At 45.7% G+C, this 12,878-nt stretch overlaps 1 long non-coding RNA gene across 2 annotated transcripts in view; it reads right to left on the reverse strand.

Annotated features, from left to right (window-relative positions):
* Positions 1-6,396, reverse strand: part of LOC129145722 (uncharacterized) — a 94,872-nt gene extending 88,476 nt beyond the window's left edge. Inside the window, exon 1 of one of the 2 annotated variants that reach the window (XR_008551696.1) lies at positions 6,290-6,306. This is a non-coding gene — a long non-coding RNA (uncharacterized LOC129145722). Of the gene's footprint in view, positions 1-6,289 lie in introns of both variants that reach the window. The other variant, XR_008551700.1, reaches the window with a different exon arrangement.
* Positions 6,397-12,878: the final 6,482 nt, after the last annotated feature.

Raw genomic sequence — 12,878 nt, forward strand, 5'->3', positions numbered from 1 at the left:
TGTGGGCCATGCCACCGGCTCCGGGGCCCCGCGCTTCTCTGCCTTTGTTCCCCCAGGACTCTCCAGCGTCCCTCTGCCCCGTTCATGGGCCCCCCTCTAAGGGCTGCACCTCCTCACATGGACACGCGGGATCCCCACCCGCCCCCAAGGGTCTCCGTGCTGGGCAACAGGGTCGTGCATAAAGATTTTTATCCCTATTTCAGCATTTCCTCAGGTCATTTCCTGAAAATACAGAACTACTACAACAGGCAGCAGAGACCGCCTAAGCCCACAGTTCTCTGTGGAATGGTGGAGCAGCGATTCTCTCCTCAGGAGTGAACGAGAGTCCCTCCTTCCCCTCACCCTTGCCAACGTTTCCTCCTGTCTACCGGTCAGTCTTCTTCAAGGTTCTGATGCTACCTTTGCAGTAGAACCAAGGACACAAAAAGCTCCATTATGCATAAGCAATAAATACTTTAGACTCTCAAAAAGGAACATTAGCTCGGCAGTACTAGCAAATGAAGAAATTAAACTATCTCAAGTTTAGGAAGTAAAATACAAGGGGAAAGAAATAAAAAGCAGCTGTTTGCCCTAATCATCAGGAAATTTTAATGTCACAGGTAACTATCTGTTGATGCACTATATGTATACATAACTCTACTGCTCACTCACTCGCTTGCTTGCACACACACACATACACACACACACACACAAAACCTTTCCTCTGTCTCCAACAATCAGTTTTCACCTTAATCCAGTCACTACTGCCACCACGGAGAATGTCTTGATGATAGAATATGTAGGATTGGAGGAAGGTATTTCTGTATCCTTGTAGCACCCCAAACAAGGGAGGAAGGAGAAGACACATGGGACTAATGAAAAAAACTTGTGTTGAGTCAGCACACTCTGGAGACAACCTGAGCCAACAGCAGGAAGAGCAACTGGCAGGACTAGGAAGTGGCCACCCCAGGGGAGAGGCATCAGCAGTGCCCACCTGATCTGTCGAGTGGATGGAAGAATCAAGGTACACACTCACCTTCATAGCATAGCTAAGAGCTTCTGCACGGCAGGCAAGCACACTTCGAAAAGAGGTCATTGAGAGAGTAAATAATATGATTGTCAGATGCTATTCTGATAGGAAAAGGCCTAGGCAGTCACAACTCCAGAGCTGCCTCATGCTTACAGCCCTGTGATCCCAAGGTATCAGAGGAACACGGCTGAGGGCTGCTGCTTGGCAAGCTGACCTGGTCTGCTGCTCACCAGGCATCAACTCAGACACTCACCCGTTTCCTTGGGTTTCTGAGTTCCACACAGGAAGGTACTTAAGACAAGACACTGGCTTCTCAGTGCCTTTTGTTCATGAGCACAAAGGCTGCAGCAGCTTTGGCAGCCTGGGGTGTCAGCCACAACCTTCTTCATGCCTAATCAGTGAAACCTGCAGGGTTTCATTACAGACATTGAAGTGAACCATACACGATGAGCACTGTTCTAACCCTTGATGATCTTCCTGCAATCCTAACTAAGGTACTGTCTACAGATTCTTTAATATCGGTGGTTCAAACAGGGCCACATGAGACTTACTCATTTCAGCAGAAACACCCAGATACACTGCGAACAGAAAAGACTATCTTCCCTGAACATGGACGTAGCATTTGTATGTTAGGGATGCTCAGACCTCAGCCTGCTTAGCTTGTATAAAAATTCTTGATCCAAAAACTATAATCTTTGAATTGTAAAGATTCTTCTTGTTCTCTTCCAGGACTTAAGGAAAACAGGCACCTGCCACTGCAAATGTCACCATTTTTCCATGTACACTAATGATGAATAAGCACCCTACAAGTTGTTCTATAAAATTCATTACCTGCAGACCCAAGTGAAAGGCTACTTTTAGTGTTGTTACATGTATGACCTTAGCTCATTTTCCACAATATGGAAACCATGAAAACTCAACACCAAATATCGGGAACAAACAGCAGAGGAGGTTCACTCGAAACCCACCAAAACAAAGTGGCCACTGCGGATTTCCTAGCAATAGCACATACATTATCCTGGACTCAGAGAGAAAATAATGCCACAGTCACCCACACAGACTCAGCTCTCCAATTATTCCAGATGATTCTGAATATTAGCTATTATAATATTCTAAATTATTTAATGTAAAATTAAATGATCACTACATCTTCCATCCTATCAAAGATGCCAATTTTTCAATTGGCCTCAAATAGTAAAGTCTGCATCTAAAGAATATGACCAATTCCACAGGTCTCAGAGATAACATTTACAAGCCCCTGAGACAATACCCACCATCAGATCCATAACGAAAATATTTTTTGTGCACCTTCAAAACTAACTTTTGAACATCTATATTAGTATTCTGTAACATTAAATGAGCTCAACAAATAATTATGCTTATTCAACATCAAAACAAACTTTGAGGGCCTCCCTGGTAGACCAGGGCTTAAGTCTCATCACTATCAACACAATGGCCCACAATATGGCCTAAGTTTGATCCCGAGTCAGGGAGCTGACCCACAGAGGACACATCTCCTGTATTACCCGCTGCTTCCCCGAGCAGTGTATTTCAGTAGATCCATCTCTTCTGCTCCCCACTCTGTCCCTGGTAAATCCTCTCATCACCCGACACTGCTGGCCTGCACCCCAGGTCTTCTACACAAAAATAAATCTTTAAACAAAAAGAAAAACAAACTTTGAATTAGAAATTGGTAGAGTTCTGGTATGCATAAATAAATAAAAATAAAAAAATAGGAATGTTGTAAGAATTATATAAAATATTAAAAAAATAAATCTAGGGCCACCTTGGTGGCACAGGGGGTTGAGCACTGCACTATGAGGGGGTCTGCAGCCTCCACAGTGTGAGTTTGATTCCCGGCCAACGGGTGGCCCACCTGGCGAGGCAGACCTCTCGTATCACCCACTGCTACCTTCAGCTGTGTATTTCAATTGGTCTGCCTGTTCTGTTCCCTGCTCTGTCTCTCATGAGTCCTCCCACCCCCAGCTTCTCTGGCCTGTGCCCTAGATCTTTTGTGCATAAATAAATAAGTGTTTTAAAAAAATAAATAACAAAACACCAATGATTCAAAGCAATAAAGCACAGCAATGGTACCATGATCCCAAATGTCAACAGTAATGTCCAGTTTGGGGAGCAAAAGGATCAGAGTGTGGTGGCAGGGAGTACTGGCTTCCTCACTGCAAATGTCTACATGGATTTACAGCCTGGGGAAGAACTTAGGCAGAAGCCAAGTCATATGTGCTTCTCTGTAGCTATTCAATAGCATAATAAAAACTAAACTCCCTATTTTCTACTTACAACTGAGATTCAACCAATGATAGCTATAAGTTTTTGACATTTTTAAAAGACCACAATAAATTCTAAAGAGGCTATGTGTATAGCCCAGTCCCTGGCAGACTGCAGGCATTTAGCTAACCCTTGTTCACTGTCTTGAGTGTTCAGAGTACTTTCTATCATGGAAAAGAATACACACCCTCCCGTGCTGACAAAACTGCTGAAAAAAATAGTTACATATAAACATCATCATTAAATTGAAGTCCACTTATCCAGATGTGTATACTTTATTAAAACCCAAAGGATTGTTCTAAGAAGTGTCTATAAAGGCACACCCCATCCTGCTTGCTTTGCTTTATCAGATACTGCTTTTCAAAAATTGAAGGTGTGTGGCAACCTGGACTGGGCTAAGTCCAGCAGTGCCATCTCCCAAAAAAACATATGCTCACCTCATGTCTTGGTGATATCTAATTAGGCTATATTCTCATTAGGCAAAATACTACTGCATACTTAATAGACGACACTATAGAGCAAACAATTTTCATTCACACCAGGAAACCAACAAAAAAAGTAATGACTTTATTCATGCAATATTAGGGTTGTTGTGGTATTCTGGAAATGAACCAATGATATCTTCAAGGTGTGCCTGAACTACCTTTTTTATTTGGTGCAATGTAAGTACGCCTATTAAAGCAAAGAAATTTATTTTGCTAAGGCTGCTGTTTGGAGCTGGCCTTACCCCCAATATGGCAAACCTAATGAAGATAGGAGGTGATCACAGCTGGTGCTGGGATAGAGAAACGCTTGTCACAATATATTTAAGAACATGTATCACGATGAAATAGGCCTATTTTTATCTCCAGAGAATTGTTTTGTATTTTGTTTATATCCAAAGGACAATTTAAAAGCGAAGGTAAGTACAGGACAGTGCACAGACACCAGCGGGCAGAGAGAGCTACAAACGCCAAAAGGTCTGTGAAAAGAAACACCTGCACAGTTACAGGCAGGCGGAAGCGCTGCCTCACTTGCCAGGGCATTTTGTTAAAGTAGGACATACATCTTCACACTCAACTTCACATTCGGTTCATCGGAATGACAAACATAATGGAGATCATTTCAGAGAATGGATGTGTACTCTTCAATGCTGAAAATTACTAAGAGCAATGTGCAAGAATCTAAACTTTAGAACTATGTAAATAACCTTTTTAAAATCTAATCACAAAATGACACAAGTTCACTGAAAAACTTGTCAACAATCACCCTGAATACCAACATCCTGAGGACACCAGTCACTGTTTCTACTGTGTTTCCCTCTTGTATAGATGAGATAGATCAAATCATTAACAATCAAAAGGGGGGGTCTTATCCTGAATAATACTGCAGGCACTGCTGAGGCATTGCTTTCTTATCAACTGTTCTAGATCTCCAGGAATTCCCTCTGGTAGGTACAGTATGGGAATAATTACAGAAAACACTATTTTGAAATGCAGTCTCCTATGAGTAGCAATCATATTTGGGATTAGAGCTATTTCTAAAACTATTAAGGAAATCATGTGCAACATTAAAGACAGCATCTGCATGTAACACAATGATACATTAAACTTTTATTTTAACCTGAGGCTCTTTCCTTACGAAGGAGGAAGCCCAACACCCATGGGGCTGCTCTGAGGATGGATAGGGTTGCCCACACTCCTCCCCTCCCGCTGGCCTTCAGGGGGTTTACAGTTTAGCCTCATTTGACAATCTCTGATTTGGCCAAAAATATGTAGTCCAAAAATCCCCGACTTTTGTCCTTATTTGTATGATCTTAACACAAGTTCCTTGTCTCCTTTGGACCTTCAGATTCTCAACTATGGAGTAGGAATAATGTCTGTACGGTGCCATCAGTGAGATCACATAACTTAAGTAATGAACTTGTTGCACAGGGTCAGGTAATCTCCAGCAGGTGCTCAATAAACATCGATTTCTTTCCCCTTCCCTGACCTGTTCAACTTCTCTCCAAAGCAAGCATAAAAGGATTTATGATGGAGGAGGTAATATCAGTTTAACAGATTGTAATATTAAAAAGTAGATTATCAACAAAATGTCCACTTCCCAGGTGAATGAGTGATTGTGGCTTATTCACGCTCTAATACAGGAGAGATCCTCTTAGGGCCAGGTATCAGTAGAGAAAAGACCTCAAGAGCTTAGGAATGGGCCCTTCAGTGTCTCAGATGATTTCCCATGAAGGACCTTCCATCCCCATTGGTGATAGCATCCAGCTGTCCCTGCTGTGGGAATCTCGGGGGTGTCCTTTAGTGATAAAGAGATGATCACAGGTTTCAATACACTGAAATGGTGACTACAAACCCATTTTTGAAAAGCAGACATTGTAGCCAGAGTGTGGCAGCCGTGTGGCTCTTGGTCACTCAAGGCTCAGGAAAACCTGGTTCTATTCAAGGGGAATCTGAAGTCACCTCATGAGGCAGTTTCTAGGTGTCAAAGTTCCCTCTTCCAGGCTCTGAATGGCCACATCTGCTGCACAACAGGTAAGTGATGCCTCACCCTTCAGACGTGGGCAAAGGCCCAGCACGGGCAGCATCTCAGACCCCTGAGAAATGCAGAGCCCCAGGCACCACACAACCTACTGGGTAAGAACCTGCACCCCGGGAGATGGACTCGGCTCTGCCCTCCTGCCTGCTGGACCTGGCGTGTGGGGAGGGGGGTGTCAGCCCCAGAAAAGTCTACAATACATTCTCCAAATTATATCCTAAGACCACAGAAGTAAAACACACAGATCAATGGAACAGAACGGCGAGCCCAGAAAACTCATCCGGGGGTTGATCGGTGCAGAAGGGAGGTGCTGGGAGCAAACACGGGGGATGCGCCTCCATTCAGGGGCGCCGCGCACCCTCAGGGTCACACTCGGGAATGTCCTGACCCCCATATTCCCCCAGGACCCCAATGACCCGCGCAGAGCTCTCCACAGCCCGCCCGCCCCGCCCCGCCCCGGGTCCCCTGACTCACCGCTCGGCCGTCAGCCGCGGGCAGGGAGACGTCCTCGCCCTCCCCTGACCTGCTCAGCTTCTCCCCGCACTTCCCCGCCTCCTGTGCTCTGCCCCCGGGGCTTCTCCTTCCTCGGCCAGCGGCCCGCTCCGCTGGGGTGGGCGCTGCTGGAGGCAGCGGCTCCGCCATTCTGCTCCCGCCGCCGTTCGCGCATCAGCGCACAGGGACGGGACGTCACGCGCAGGGGGCGGGGCAATGCCAAGGACGTAGAGGCTCGCGGGGGGCCAGGGGCGGGGCAGCGGCGCGCGCGGCCTGGTGGCGCGGAGGGGCGGGCGGCCGAGGCGGGACACTGGCGGGCGGAGGCGCCAGGGCTGGCGGGAGGCGCAGGGGGGACCGGGTCGCTGCCGAGGGGCGGGTCAGCCGGGCGAGGAGGGGACGCAGCCCGGAGAGCCGTGGGGGGCCGCTTAGAGGGGGAGCTGGAACGGGAGTGTGTGACGTCAGAGACCTGAAGCTGGGGAGATAGAATGACATGGAGGCAAGAACCCTCTGAAATAGGGATTCTCGCTCATTCGGAGAAGAGAAGCCGGTATCGCCCTTCTGTGGGAACTCTGGATTTAGATATTAGCATTTGGGATATTACATATATGTGTGTGTCTGTATTAAAAGAAATAGTTGAATTTAAAAAAAAAATATTTATTTATTTATACAAGCACTGGGTACAGTCAGAAGCGGGGGAGGGTGAGAGAATTCACCAGAACCAGAGCGGGGAGTAGAACAGGCAGAACGATGTAATACACTGCTGAGGGGCGCAGCGGGCGGCTGGAGAGGTCTGCGCACCATGTGGGACCCTCGCCGGCGGCCGGGGATCCAACCGGCGCTGCAGAGGCTGCGGACAGCCCAGAGCTCAACCAACCGCTGCGCCACCAAGGCGGCCCACCATAGAATTTTTTAAAAGAAAGCCTTAAAAATTCTGTTGCAGGGCCTCCCCAGTGGCGCAGCGGTTGAGCGCTGGTTTGCGAAGCTGCTCGCAGCCTCTGCCGCTCCGGTTCGTTTCCTGGCTGCTCCCCGGCCACTGGAGGAGGGTCCCACATGGTGCACAGACCTCTCCTGCCGCCCGCTGCTCCTCTCAGCAGTGTACTTCGGTCCATCTGCCTGCTCTGCTCCCTGCTCTGGCACTGGTGAGTTCTCTCACCCTCCCACGCTTCTGACTGTACCCAGTGCTTGTATAAATAAATAAATAAATCTTTAAAAAAAAAATTCTGTTGCAGTTGTAGAAAAATTTCTAAGGGTGAAAATATTGTCTTCCTGATAGTAAAGCACGTGTGGGAAAAGCAGCAGCATATCAGTTAATGTCAAGTTCACCTTGTTGTTTTTTGTTTTTACTGAGGGAGGTATCATAAGGGCAATCTATAGAAATCTCTATTAACCCACCTGTGGAAAGTTCCAGCAATCTAAGGTGGGATCAGAAAACAACACCAGCCAGAGGTGGGGGCAGAGAGGATTATCAAACTCAGAAGACCCATCCATTCTGACCCCAAGGCAATAATTTCCACACTCATTCCATCACAGAACATTATGAAAGAACACCCCTTACCCTGGAAAAATGAAGCTTTTGTTCTTTCATAGCCTATCTGAGTCTATGCAGACTTCTCTCTTTCCTGCTCTCTTTTCCTCAATCACCTTGCCGTGTGCTGATGAAAGGGAACATTATGGAATGATTTGTCAGAGGATCCAAGAATCCCCCCACACTGAACCCCATCACCTGAATTCCATCAACAGGTTTTCAATTTTCAGCTTGAACTAATTTGTCAGTCCAAATGAGCACATTTTACCCTTTTTCAATTTTTACAATATTTATTGTTTTAATCAACAAGCTTCATCTAGTTAAAGGTAAAAATAAAAAAAAAACAGTGAAAATATTAAGGCACTAATTCAAAGCCCAGACCCTTCCAGCCTCAAATACAAGAGGTCTGGGGTCTCCCTCTGGGTGCAAGGGGTTAAGCATGTAATCAACATAAAAAGCTTACAAGCAATATAAATACATAGGCTAAGAGTGAAACTAAGAGTATGTTAAGGTGTCTGCGAGCACCATGAGTGAATGGGGCTGTGTCCACATCCTGAATGTTAAAGATGATAAAAATAGATGGTGCCTGAGCCTGAATCTGATAAGGATGCATAAAAGGAGTGGATTCATGAGCCAGCAGTCCCAAACCTGGCTCTGAGCTAAGGACTTTCCAGAAGCCCCTCTTCCGAGTCCAGCTTGCTGCTCCTCTTTGGACTCAGACTGTTCTCCAGCCAGAACCTCTCCTCACTCCTCAGTTTGGCACACCATGATCCAAGCCTCACTCCCCAGTTCTTCCTCCCACAAACCGGTGGCCTGCTCTCTGACAGCAGCACATGCTGCAGACCGGCTCAACATCCTGGGGACCATCTGGACTTCGGGCCCTCAAGCCTAGAGACTTCCACGGCCGGAGGACTTTCCCCTGGGTGGAAGGCCCGGCTAAGACATGTTGTGGCTACTGTCTTCAGTCAGAGCTACTCTGGGAACTTCGGGTTGCCTTGCCTGTGTGTGAATGTGTGTGTATGTGAACAATACAGTAATAAAATTCACTTTGAGAGCCAACTTCTGACTGAAGCCAATTAATCCCACTCGCAATAAGTCTCAGCACTATCAAGCTACTGGCAGCCACTGTGGTAGAGGTTCCATCCCCAGCCTGGGATCTGGCCCACATGGTACAGCAGACCTCTCCTGTCTCGCCTGCTGCTCCCCTCAGAAGAGTATCACTGCATCTCTGGCCTACAACCCCAGTCTTGCATGCATAAATAAATAAAAATTTTACAAAATAAATACAAGAGGCCTGAAAGTTGTGCATAACTATGGGAAGAAAAAGACAAAATTTTGAATGGAGCAATGACATTCCATAAAACAAAATTTGAAATAACTGATAAAACCTTCCTGTGATTATTGCATTGCCTTTGCAAAAAGAAATATAGAACATAACAGAATGAAAATCCTGTATTCCAAGTCAACTTGTTATTTTCTGTCTCATCCTACAAGTGAAAACATGGTTATTTCAGCAGAGGTTCCATCATTGACAGGAAAGCTGGCAGTATCAAGATTTATATTGATTCACTTGTGGTAGTTCAACAGTGGTTTTGATACAGGAATTGTCAGGCCTAGTCTCCCAGCCAGGAACAGATCCCAGGCTGCAGGGGCAGTGCTGAGTCCCAGCCACTAGACCCCCAAGGGTTGGTGTCTCACAAAGCCGCAGCAGGAACTTCACAGACTCTCAGGCAAGCAAGCGAGAAGAGGCAGGTTTGTTTAGAGAAAGAAAAAGTTTATTTAGGAGAAAAGGAACAGAAATAAAGTGGGACTCCCAGGTCATGAAACCAGGCCTGGGAGGGGCAAGGAAGCCAAAGTGGAGTCGTGTCTCAGGGAATATATACCTTATTTCCTTCATTATTCTAAAGCTCCACCAGTCTATTTGTGATTGGTTAGTTCTCAGCTGTCTCACTTAATTTGCTACTTAGCGGGGGATCTTCAAATTCCTTATCTAACAGGTTTGTCTTTCCCCATTTGTTGTATCTTTATCTTTATGGCCTAGTCCTCCGGATGGGCATCTCTGCATTGAAGTTAAACAGCTGCCCTTCTAATTTGTCCATAAATTAAACCACGCTCCATTTCCCCAATCTCTACCTCCCTTTATCACCTGAAGGAAACCAAGGCCAGCATTAACAATGTTGTCCTTGGTCCTGGGATGTTTGTTTTTCCTAGTGGATTAGTTACATTCCTCTTGCTGCCCTTATCTCTGAAGACTTCCTCAACTCTCTGAGGTCCCCTCCTGCAGTGTCCCTAAAACTGCCTAATTACCCTAACTTGCCCTGTGTCTCAGTTTTATTTCTGGGTAAACTTGTAAACTGTACAAGTGTTACAGGACAGAGAGAGGGGCAGCCCAAACCCTGCAAACCTGCCTATTCTATATAGGGTTCTGCCATCTGCCACATTAACAAAAAACATGAGACTTTAATGGGAAGGAACTTTAATATAAATTAGGAAACAATACAGGAAAGGCAAAGAATCTGGTTTCTAAATCAAGCACCCAAAGTTCCCTCGTGGGTAAAACTCCATTCAAATGGAATTGGCCCAGAGCAAGGCCCCAAAGCCTGCCACAAGTCTAAAGCATCTTCCCGTTGGGACCCACAGAAAAGGGTCAGAAACAACCAGACAAGCCCGGAAGGAAAAGAGCAAAATCAAAATCAAGATAAAATCTGCCATTGTCACCTCCCTATAGGTCTCACCCACATCTGTGTCATCCCGTCCATGACCAAAAGACAAGCAGTTTCTTCACGTGTCTCTAGGCTCCATGTGCCTCCTCCAGGTCTCCTTCTGGCTCCATTCTGCTTCCTTCCTCAGTCTCCTCTGTAGCTTCTTCTCTCCCTGCTCAGCTCCACCCTCCCTTGGGTGGGCCAGGAAACCTGGAACCTCCCCCTTTCCTGGGGACCACCCTGTTAGACAAGGTCAGAAGTATCATAAATGAAGAGGGTGCAAAGAAAAGGAAGAAAGAAAGAAAAAAAACACTGGGTGGGAATAGCAAGAGGCATTCAAGGAACCAAAGAATGCCAACAATATTTAACTCCCGTTTTTTAAAAAGGGGATTTTATTTTTGGCTAAAAAGGTACCCTTTAAATTAATTTTGTCCACTGTCAATGAAAGGAAGTCACTGACACAGAGCAGACGGCTATTGTCATGTCTATCCATGACCTTTATTGTTTGTGACATGGTGACTTTCAAGGTAGGAAAAATGGCAACAGATGTTCTAGTCTCAACCCATTTGAGCAATGTTGAAATGGAATTGCACACATGTCCCACAAAATGGATATCCTCACCAACATTTCCACCCTAGAAAATAACACTTTTTTAGACATTACAGAAAATAACATACTTTTTTTTGAAAGATTTATTTATTTATTTATACAAGCACTGGGTACAGTCAGGAGCACAGGAGGGTGAGAGAATTCACCAGAGCCAGAGCGGGGAGCAGAGCAGGCAGAAGGACCGAAGTACACTGCTGAGGGGAGCAGCGGGCGGCTGGAGAGGTCTGCGCGCCATGTGGGACCCTCCTCCAGTGGCCGGGGAGCAGCCGGGGATCGAACCGGTGCTGCAGAGGCTGCGGGCAGCTTCGCAACCCAGCGCTCAACTGCTGCACCACCGGGGAGGCCCAACACATACATTTTTTATTAACACTCTGTTTTATGAATGTTCCATAACTGGAAAAAAAGTAACAAACCTAGATGGGACTTCCTATTTGTAAGCAATTTACAGATTCAGTGCAATTTCAATGCAAATTTCAATGGTGTCTTCAACAAAATGTAACCAATACTGTTCAAATTCATATGGAATCACAAAACCTCGAGAAGCGAAAGTTGTGACTAAAAGGGAGGAATAATGGAGGTCTGACACTCCCAGACATCCAACAACATGACAAAGCTGTTATAATAAAAACTATGTTGGGACAAAAACAGACACAGAGAACAATGGAATCAAAGTTAAGCCCAGAAATAAAAGCACACATATATGGTGAGCTAACCTATGACACAGGAGCAAAGAAAAAAAGCCTCTTCCATAAATGGTGCTGGGGAAACTGGATCGCAACACGCAAAAGAATGAACTAGACCACTATCTCACACCATACACAAACCAACTCAAGTGGATGAAAGACTTTAATGTGAAAGCTGGCACCATCGAATATACAGAAGGAAACACAGGACAACACTCGATGACATGATCCTCAGAAACATCTTTGAGGATTCTTCTCCAGAAGCAAGGAAAACCAGGGAGAATGTAAACAGTTGGGGCTACAGCAAAAGACAATGATCACAACAAAGAGACACCCTGCTGAATGGGAGAAAATAGCACACCACATGGCAGCTAAGGGCCTGATATCAAAGATCTACAAAGAGTTTACACGACTCAACAAAAACAAAAGACCCAGTCCAAACAAATGGGCAGAAGTAAAAAGACACTTCTCCGAAGAAGAAATGCAAATGGCCAACAGGCATAGAAAAAATGTTCAGCATCACTAATATCAGGGAAATGCAAATCAAAACCACAATGAGGGACCACCTCACTCCAGTGAGAATGCTCCTCATTAAAAAAAAAAAAAAACTGGCAATAACAAATGCTGGAGAAGCAGTGGAGACAAAGAAGGCTCTGATGCTGCTGGTGGGAGCGCAAACTGGTCCAGCCACTATGGGCAGCTGTGTGGAATTTCCTCAGAACACTGAAAAGGGTCTACACATGATCCAGAGTTCCAGTCCTAGGAATCTACCCAAGGGACAAAAAAAACCACCCCCCCCCAAAAAAAAAACAGGAAACCTGAACTCCTGTGCTTATTGCAGCACTATTCACCGTAGCCATGACATGGAAACAACTCAAATGCCACAAAACAGATGAATGGATCAAAAAGTTGCGGTACAGTTACACCGCGGAGTATTGCTCATAATCAAAAAAGACAAATTCACGCTGTTTGTGGTGATACGGATGGAGCTGGAAGGGATGATGCTAGCCACAGTAAGGCAGGAGAAAGAGAAATATCAGGTGGTTTCTTAC

The sequence above is a fragment of the Talpa occidentalis genome, unplaced genomic scaffold (assembly GCF_014898055.3).
Source record: "Talpa occidentalis isolate TD23 unplaced genomic scaffold, MPIMG_talOcc4v2.1 talOcc4.14, whole genome shotgun sequence".
NCBI classification, from domain to species: domain Eukaryota; kingdom Metazoa; phylum Chordata; class Mammalia; order Eulipotyphla; family Talpidae; genus Talpa; species Talpa occidentalis.